Raw genomic sequence first — 9,558 nt, 5'->3', positions numbered from 1 at the left:
AATATGAGTACTAGCATGTATTGTAAAAACATTATGGGGCTGCCATAAATAGTATTTCTCTTTTTCCATGCAGTAATAGTTAAAAGCTTCCCTTTATAATTAAACAATTTTGGATTATTGAGGAAGAACTGTAATGCTTTATTTTAATTGAGGTATAAGTGACATATAATATATTATTTTCAGGTGTGCAATATTGTGATTTAATATTTGTGAACACTGCAAAATGATCACCATAATAAGTCAGAACTACAATGCTTCAATACACTTTGTAGTTCTCGCATTTATCTTCATTAAAGTATGTAATAATTAAGCAGTCATTTATAGTAGGTTTACTAACATGAGAAGAAAAAAAGAAGTGTTGGAGCTTTACATTTTATTTTAATATTACTATTCTCACTTTGGACAGGTTGAGCAAGAATGGCAATCATGATTTAGCCAGTATTTAATTTATGAAGAGTGTTTTTGTAATCCTCATAGCGTTGTGAAATCAAAACCTTCCACTTTTATTTCCTTAGGGATAATTACTGTTTATTCTCCAATTTAGAATATCTGGGAAAATAATTGACCTGGAGAAGCATCTCTCAAAAATGTGGTGATAATGGCAGGTAAGAGAAGAATGGTTTCTATGGTTACAAAAGTTTAGGCAATGCTGGATTAAACAAAATTCAATGGTATTTTTCTCTTTTTAATCACAGGGACTGATGACACTCTCTGTAAAGCTCCAAGAAGAAAGGATATACAGCATTTCCCACTGTCTTCTGGTGACTGAATTTTAAAATGTAATTCAGCATTTTAATTAATTAATTTTTATTTTCTTTGTGTGCTGTTTGGAATTTAAATGTGCTCTGCTAACCACCTAGAGAGAAGTCTTCTCTTAAAAAAAATTTTTTTTTTAACATTCATTCATTTTTGAGAGACAGAGATAGAGCATGAATGGGGCGGGGGGGGGGGGGGGGGGGGGCAGAGACGAAGACACAGAATCTGAAGCAGGCTCCAGGCTCTGAGCTGTCAGCACAGAACCCAATGAGGGGCTGAACCCATGAACCATGAGATCATGACCTGAGCTGAAGTCGGACACCTAACCTACTGAGCCACCCAGGTGCCCCTAGAGAAGTCTTCTCTTATGCATTTAGAGAGGTATGTCTATACATTTACCAAATCCCTGGTGACCTGTTTCTCTCCTGGCCTTTTCTATAACCCATGATCCTCTTGTTCTAGGAAATACTTAGTGTGTTCCTATTTCTATCAGCATGCTAATTATAATAATAGTTACCATTTTGAATATTCACTATGTGCCAGGCATGACTGTAAAAACTTTCAATGTGATAACTCATTAATCACAAAAGAATAATCCTTTGAGTAGGTATCCCATTTTACAGATGTAGAGGCTCAGAGTCCAGTGAATTAAATAGGTGGTGGGATCAGGATTTGAACTGGGAAGTCTGGCTCTACTCTGAGCCACAATACTATGCTGTCATACAACTGATTTGCCAACTAACTTTAAGAAAACAACATCTTGGTAAGTTGAGAACTACTTGTAAATTGTGAGCTCTTCGAGATGCTAAACAAGCAAGGCAGTACAGTTTAATGTACCAATTTGACATTTGCTTAACTTCATGCATGTGTTTGGCAGTCGATTTTTCCAGAAGACTTCTTCACCTTTTAGAAATACAGAATCTGTTGTTTTGGTGTGGTGCCATGAGAAGGATCCTGTGCTTTGCTGCTAGGATATGGACTACTTGTTTCTAAGTGCAGGCTGCTCTTGAGTTTTCCTTTTCTTCCTTTTTTTCTTTTTTTAATGGTGTAGCTGTAGACCTTATCTATTTAAACAAATATATCCACACTATAAGCTACAAATAATTCAACTACAAAACCCATCGTGGTTCTGGTATTAACTACCACTCCTTTCTTTCTAGGAAGTTATGAAGCTTGTAATCTAGACTGGTCCTCCTCTTTGCTATTATCTGAGATCTTTCTTGACTTCTGTTGCTCCATGTTTCCTACAGAGGTTGCTTCTTTAGAGCAGAGCTTATTCAGTTTCTGCAGAAAATTGTCTCATTCTGCAGTTGCTCAAGTTTAGAGTCCTCTCTTCTTTTTACAGCCTAATAATTCTGATAAACCACATTCTACTCTCTGTATTACCCCAAAGTTAGTCTTTCTATACTTGTTTATATAATAAATGTAAAATCAAAATAAAATATAAAAATTTATTGATTATTAGAGGCAGAGCACAGCTGAAGCTATATAATCTAAGGAGACTCAGGAGACTCTTCAGCTTTAATTACAGTTTTGTTTTTTTTGCTCGAAATTGTGTAAAATTATCAAGGTTTTCTAAAACAAGAGAACTTAACTTTAATCCCAACATTAGTTTATCTTCTCTATTTGAAAGCTATTTTCTTTATCAACCAAAGCTCTCAGATGGGTAATTGACTTTTGCTCACACTCTCTTCACTTGTCAGAACCCTTTGTTTTTGGCTCCTACCCTAATTATTTAGCTGAAATCACTCTCTTGAAAATCAACCTCCTTATCACTCAATGTAAATCTCAGGACTCATCTTCTTGGACATCTCTCTAATATTTGACAGCATGGACCAGGCACTGCAGAAAATGGCTCCTCACTGGTATACTACTGCTGTAATTCACATAGTCTATGAGCACATGACCTCCTTGACACTTCTTTTTCCTATATTGAAAAAGATCTTATATTAACTAAGATCCTTGACAATTCTTCCACACATGCTCCTGATAATTCATTTCTCTCCCATTTGTACTCCGTATTTTTTTTTTTTTCTAACTTGGTTCATTTGGGCCCATTTCCTTTCCTTTGCGATAAAGATCCAGAAGCCTGCCATCCAGTGGGTTGACTGTTGCTTCTAACTTTGTGTTACCTACAAGTATGGCATCAATTTTTTCATCGAATTCACTGAGGGAAAATAATTCCCTTATTTCACAGAGCGTAGGATGAAACTGAATGATACATGCTACAGACTCTTCTCCAAGTCTGACATCAATCTGTTAATCAGGGCAATTTAGGTACAAATAGCAATAAATCTATTGCATCCACATTTCTTCACTTTTTGTCCAGGAGGGTATCTTTAAAAGCTTTGTCAAATTTCTTCTGAAAATACACAGAAATAAGGAACTGACTAACCTAATAAACATACAAAACCAGAAATGAATTAGTTCTGGTAGGACTTATTTCCTATGACCTAATCATGATTCACATTACACACTGTTCCCTTTTAAAATGTTCATAGCCTGAGATTTTAATAATTTGTTCTAGAATGTAGTTGAGGATGATCAGTATATTTCCAGTCCATCGTTTATAGTATCTACGTCTTGCCATGTTTGGAACGTCAGGGATATATTTGCCCTCTATCAGTCTTACAGCATTTCTCTTATTTGTCTTAATTTCTCAAAGATGGCTGACCACACATTTAGCAGTCTCAAGGCATATTCTGAAATTATACTTGGAAAAAGCATGTACAGATCTTATTTGGACACATTTTAGAAGAGTAAGAGGTTCTTTATAAAGTCTGCTCTTCTGCCTTTCCCAGCTAGAGTTCACTCTACTTTTCAAAGAAGAAAGGAAACTAGCATTTGAAGAAACCAACCTTCTGTCTGTTCCTTATTACCAAGGTCTGAAAACCTGTGTCTCTCAAGTTCACATTTTTTTCAAAATACAACATAAAGAGCCCAGTTTATTGTTCTATTTTTCCACAATCTTGAGTTCACTTTGTACTTTTGCTTGCTTTGGCATTATTCTTATACCTCTATGCCACTTTTTATTATTGTCCTTGGTAATGAATCCTTTTATCATCTTTTGTTCACTCCGTTTTAATTTTTTTTAATGTTTATTTATTTTTGAGAGAGAGCAAGCATGTGTGATCTCGTTAGCAGCGGAGGGGCCGAGAGAGAGGGAGACACAGAATCCAAAGCAGGCTCCAGGCTCTGAGCTGTCAGCACAGAGCCTGACTTGGGGCTTGAATCCATGAACCATGAGATCATGACCTGAGCTGAAGTCAGACACTTAACCGACTGAGCCACCCACGTGCCCTGTTCACTCCCTTTAAAAAAATTTTTTTTTAATGTTTTTATTTATTTTTGAGAGAGAGAGAGAGAGAGAGAGAGAGAGAGAGGGAGGAAGGGGCAGAGAGAGAGGGAGACACAGAATCCTAAGCAGGCTCCAGGCTCTAGGCTCTGAGCTGTCAGCACAGAGGAACTTGAACTCATGAACCACCAGATCATGACCTGAGCTAAAGTCAGACGCTTAACTGACTGAAGCACCCAGGCACCCTGTGTTCACTCCCTTTTAAAGTTTGAAATCCTAGAACTGCTGTGTATTGTCTTTCTTGCATAAAACATATTCATAAGCATCACCTAAGACTTCCAGGTTTAAAGAAAAATTAGAACAAGAATCTAAAAATACCTTCAAACCAGTTTGAATGCAGAATCATTCTAGATTTTTATGGTTTCTCCTTAATCTTCTATATTTGTCTCACTTCCACCTGATTCAACCCCAGTTTTTGAACTTATATTTGATAAATTGATGTAGTATTTACTGAAATTGTGTAATTAATATTGTATAACTACAACTAAATCTGGCATAGATGTATTTGGGACAAAATCTAATTGCCTCTTGTTGAGCATTCAACTCAGCTGGTTGAAGTTTTATGAACGTTTTAGGGTAGCTTTCTAGCCTAAGCATCAGTAAGCAGTAGGTGTAAATCAATACATTTTATAGACATAATGGTTAATCTGGTGAGTTGGTTAAATGGAGGCTGACCAAGAGAGCTCCTACTGTAAAGATGTGCACCTTGCCATCTGATGAAATTGCAAAATGGTACCAGTTCTATTTCACCATTCTGATTAGAACTGACTAATTCTACTCTACACTATACTCTATCATAACACCTGTAATACTTTATGTCCCTAATGTCTATATCTGCTGGATAGTGAATTTCTTGAGGGCAGAGATTGTTCTCGATAAATGGTTAGGTGAATATATTAAAAAAAATCACTTTAGTGTGATAATGAAAAGGGGAGGAAGAAAAGAAATGCATGGACAGATACAGAAAACAAAATGTCAAAGCCACCCTGGGATATTGCTACGGTGAAATGTGCCACTTTATGCTGTCTGAGGACCCATAGTCATTGGTCGTAGAAAGGCCAGTGGGAGTTGGAAATAGAAAGCAAGCTAATTCTCAATTTCTGAAAGTTCAAAAGAACAACAAAACTTGAAATACATAGTTTTTTTTTTTTAAGTTTATTTATTTATTGAGAGAGAGAGAGAGAGAGAGAGGAGAGAGTGAGCGCACAAGCAGGGGGAGGGGCAGAGTGAGAGGGAAAGAGAGAGAATCCCACACACTGTGTGGAGCCAGATGCAGGGGCTCGAATTCACGAACCGGGAGATCATGATCTGAGCCCAAACCAAGAGTCTGAGCTTAACCAACTGAGCCACCTAGGCACCCCAAAATACATAACATTTTTAACCTTAGCCATAATATTTGCATTTAACAAATCTCATTCTGTTTTAGAACAATGGTAAAATGGTGCTCATTTAGGCTTAATTAGTACAGATTAAATTGTGATCATCTGCAGGAACTGTTCTGTAATTATTCTGCTTCTTCACTAGATGGTGCTTGTGAGCCAATTAGAAAGAAGATTTTATTTATGGTTTATTCACTGAAGGGGAAGCAAGGGGAAGTTTCTGAATTAAATAGAATAAGGCTATGAAAAATTAGAAAAATCTAAGACAGCCCTTTATAGTTGTTAGAGTACTTGGAGAAAATCTCATCTTCCTTTTTGGTAAAAATATTAACCTCTTGAATGAAAAAAAAAAAAACCCATTAAGAAAAATCACCAAATTCTGAATGTTTTATGGGCTAACTGTCCAAACTTAGTGAATTAAAAATTTCTCTTTCCTCTGCTTAAAATACAGCATTAATCTTTGGCTGGGAGCAAAACCATTTAAATTGTTACATTATGAGAGTAATTGTTTCGTTTCATAACGTTTCTTTGTGAAAGGGGTTATTGTCTAGATTTTACATGGTGTGCGATCGGCAATATCCCTTTCCTTTAATTTAGAGGCATTAAAGTGTAGGAGTTGAAAGAGAAGGCTCTGGATTCATACCACTTGGACTTTACCCCAGATCTGCCCCTTCCTAGCTGTGCAATCTTTGGTACTTCACCTCTATAAACTTCCTTTCCTTCATCTTGCAAAATGAGAGTGCCATAGTCTCCATCTTACGTATAAAATAATATGTGTGTAAAAGACTTAAAACGGTGCCTGGCACATAGTAAGCCCTCAGGAAATGTCAACATTCTTGACATTTCTCATCATGTTTCATTTAATAATAAAGACTGATATATTCCCAGTGACAAGACAATCGTGGAAAATGTCAATTTAATTAAGTTCGCACTTCTTTCCTCCTTTTTTTTCTCATTCCAGTATTCTAACCTATTACTACTCTGCCTTTATCTTATATTTTACCAAGTATATGTTTCAGGAAAAAATTATGTTCTTGCACAGGGGAATGCTCATCTCTGCGTCGTTCCGATTTTAGTCTAAGTGCTGCGGAAGCAAGCACGAGGCATTTATGTCCTAACGTGCCGTAGCTACGATCGCTTAGCCTCTTTTGAATTTCAGGAAAAGATGGTTTTGTTTTCTCATTATAGTTCCTGAGATCGAATGATTGCGGTGACTGACGGCAAACATCCCCCAGGGGAGTTTCTGTTGCTGACACTACCTGACGGTTGCTAGGATGGTTGGCAAGTATCACAGCAAAGAAAGAAAAGTGTGTGGGGAAGAAACTATTCAAGAGAAATATTTTTTTCTTCCCCAAATGATGGCAATATGAATGTGAAAAAGAAAAGGATAACCGTTTGAATAGATAGATCAAAACTGAAGACAGGCTATGTCCACATCTGAGAAGTATTATGAACAGATTCCCCCATCGCAGTTTTTGTTCACACTTCTATTTTTAGTGTATGTGGACCCCCGGCCCCCACCTTAACAGTTGTCATCATATGATATGATTGGCGGGACCTGTGTCCTTTGCGCTGAAATATAGGAGATGATATATGAAGAAAAGGTAAGTGGACCATGATGGCCACAAGACAGCTTGTATTTACTAGAGAGTTACTCTGCTAGGGGGGATGGTAGAAATTCTACCTGAAGGGTTACATTTAGTGCTCACTACAACTCCACAAAGTTGCCTTTATTATCATCCCCCGTTGCCATCACTGCCATTATCACCACTGAGGAAATGGGTATTTGGAGACATTAAATGGGTTTTCCTAGATTGCGTAGTCAGCAAATGATGGAGCTAGTATTCAAATCCAGTTCTGTCTGACTCCAGAGTCTCAGCATTTATCCATCATCCTCGAATGTCAGTTCAAACAAAGACATTGTTTGAATTGATGCTGGAAGTATAGGCTGCACCCTAAATGACACATTTCTTAATTGGCCTACCCTGCTGAGACATTAATTTGTCAGTGTAGGGCAGTATCCTTCATTGGTTTCTTGCATGCCTGGGTAGTCACGAATCAAACTGTCCTTCATAGTTTGAAGATGATACCACCGCACGTGTGTTGTGGCTGAGAAAAACCAACATCCGACAAGCAGTTCTTTCCACATCATGTATACATGCAGATTGCTCTCTGGTTTGTGGCTCTGGCCTCTGTTGGCAGAACCTTGTTTCTGTATTTTGTTCCGCCAAAGCGTGGTTAGCTGAAGTTTCGTTTGCAAAAGGCTTCACTCTCAGTGAGACTATACGCTCATCAGGGAATCTTCTGTTCCTGTCTCCAGCCATTCTTCGCTTTGCCATACCATCGTCTGGATTGAAGGATCGTCGGAAGTCTTTTGGCTTCCCAGGTTTTATATGCAAGACCTGTTAAAATAGTGTGCTGAGGTCCCTTTTAAATACACACCTGGTCTATTAGAACTGAGTTGGGATGATTCACTATTTCAAGGCTAGCGGACAGAATGAACTGCCGACCTTGGTTACTGAGTCTTGCCGTTTGTTGTCCTGAGATAGTTGCTCATTTCGGTTGGAATAAGCTGGCCATTCCAGCATCATGGAAGATGCTGGCCATGTGTCACAGTCGTAGGGAGGATTGGTCACCCTCCCTGTTTTATAAAACTTCATTGTGATCAGGTGCTTGAGTATACTTCCAGGGCCCACCAGTCTATAATTCTTATTAGTTACCCTCTAACTACTTGTCCAGGTAGAAAGACAGCTGGTGGCTGGGACTGGGGGTGCATTTGATGACAGTGGGTCATGATGGCTTGGCATTCAGCTAACAAGAAAGCAGCTGCAGTGAACTCATCTTTGTACAACTGCATCCCTTCTCCTCTTCCTCCTTCTCCTCCTTCTGGGCCATATTTATTGACTGCACATTGTAAGTATGAGCCAGGGCATGAGCCAATGTGTAAGCGCATTGAGCCAGGGTTTCTCGGCCTCAGCATCTTTAATATATTATGAGTCCAAATAAACCTTTGTTGTGGGAGGCTGTCCTGTGTGTTGTCGGATACTAAGCAGTGTTTTTGATCTTTATCTACTAAATGTCAGTAGTGGTCTCTTATCCTTTCCTCGTCGTGATAATCAAAAATATCTTTAGACATTACTAAATGTCTCAAAGGGGGGCAAAATTACCCCGAGTTGAAAACCACTGGTCTAGGGATATCGTTTCATTTAATCCTCATAATAATTCTATGAAATAGGTAGAAGTATTATTTCCCAGTTTACAGGTGAGGAAATGGAGGCTTATAATGTTAAGAATTTGCCGAGGGTCATACAAAGAGTAATTTTTTGTGCTGAGATAGCACAAATCTGACCTCAAATCCTGATGTCTTTCTACCTATATGCCATACTAATTACTACTATATGAATTTTGGGTTCTCTTATTGATGCTGTGTCCTCTGATAGTCCACTCCCGGGCCATAATTAACTACTTTCAATCCCTGTATGTATTTTATTTTTTCATTATTCTGTGCCTTTGCACATGCTGTTCTTTCTGCCTAAGATTAACTTTGCTCCCTCTTTCCATCTAAAGAAAACAAATTAATCTTTGTAGCCTGAGCCCTAATGTCATCTCTTCTATAACACTAGACCTGGTCACGATACCTATACCTACCCATTCCCACTTCAACAAGTTGCCTGGGTATTTTGTACTTACAGGTAGGACACTGATATAATATTACATGAGCTTCTAAAAACATAAAATGTAAAGAAATAAGATTGTATTTTAAGAGTTAAAACATATAATAAACATATAATAGGTTAGAGATTGACAAAGTGACTTTAAAGATACCAAATTGTCCCTGGCTTAAAAGCTTTGGATATTTCCCTTTTTAAAAAATGTATTTTATTTATTTTTTTTTTATTTTTTTTCAACGTTTATTTATTTTTTTTGGGACAGAGAGAGACAGAGCATGAACGGGGGAGGGGTAGAGAGAGAGGGAGACACAGAATCGGAAACAGGCTCCAGGCTCTGAGCCATCGGCCCAGAGCCCGACGTGGGGCTCGAACTCATGGACCGCGAGATCGTGACCTG

General features: G+C 38.0%; 1 long non-coding RNA gene across 1 annotated transcript; it reads left to right on the top strand.

Moving 5' to 3' along the window:
• Nucleotides 1–538: 538 nt before the first annotated feature.
• On the top strand, nt 539–6,766 carry LOC115523959. Its single transcript, XR_003971895.1, has 3 exons — nt 539–605; nt 696–779; nt 6,679–6,766. It is a non-coding gene; the product is annotated as an uncharacterized LOC115523959 (long non-coding RNA).
• The last annotated feature ends 2,792 nt before the right edge of the window (nt 6,767–9,558 follow it).

The sequence above is a fragment of the Lynx canadensis genome, chromosome A1, assembly GCF_007474595.2.
Source record: "Lynx canadensis isolate LIC74 chromosome A1, mLynCan4.pri.v2, whole genome shotgun sequence".
Taxonomy (NCBI): Eukaryota; Metazoa; Chordata; class Mammalia; order Carnivora; family Felidae; genus Lynx; species Lynx canadensis.
The sequence above is the reverse complement of the archived record's forward strand: the minus strand, read 5'-3'. Positions and strand labels throughout refer to the sequence as shown.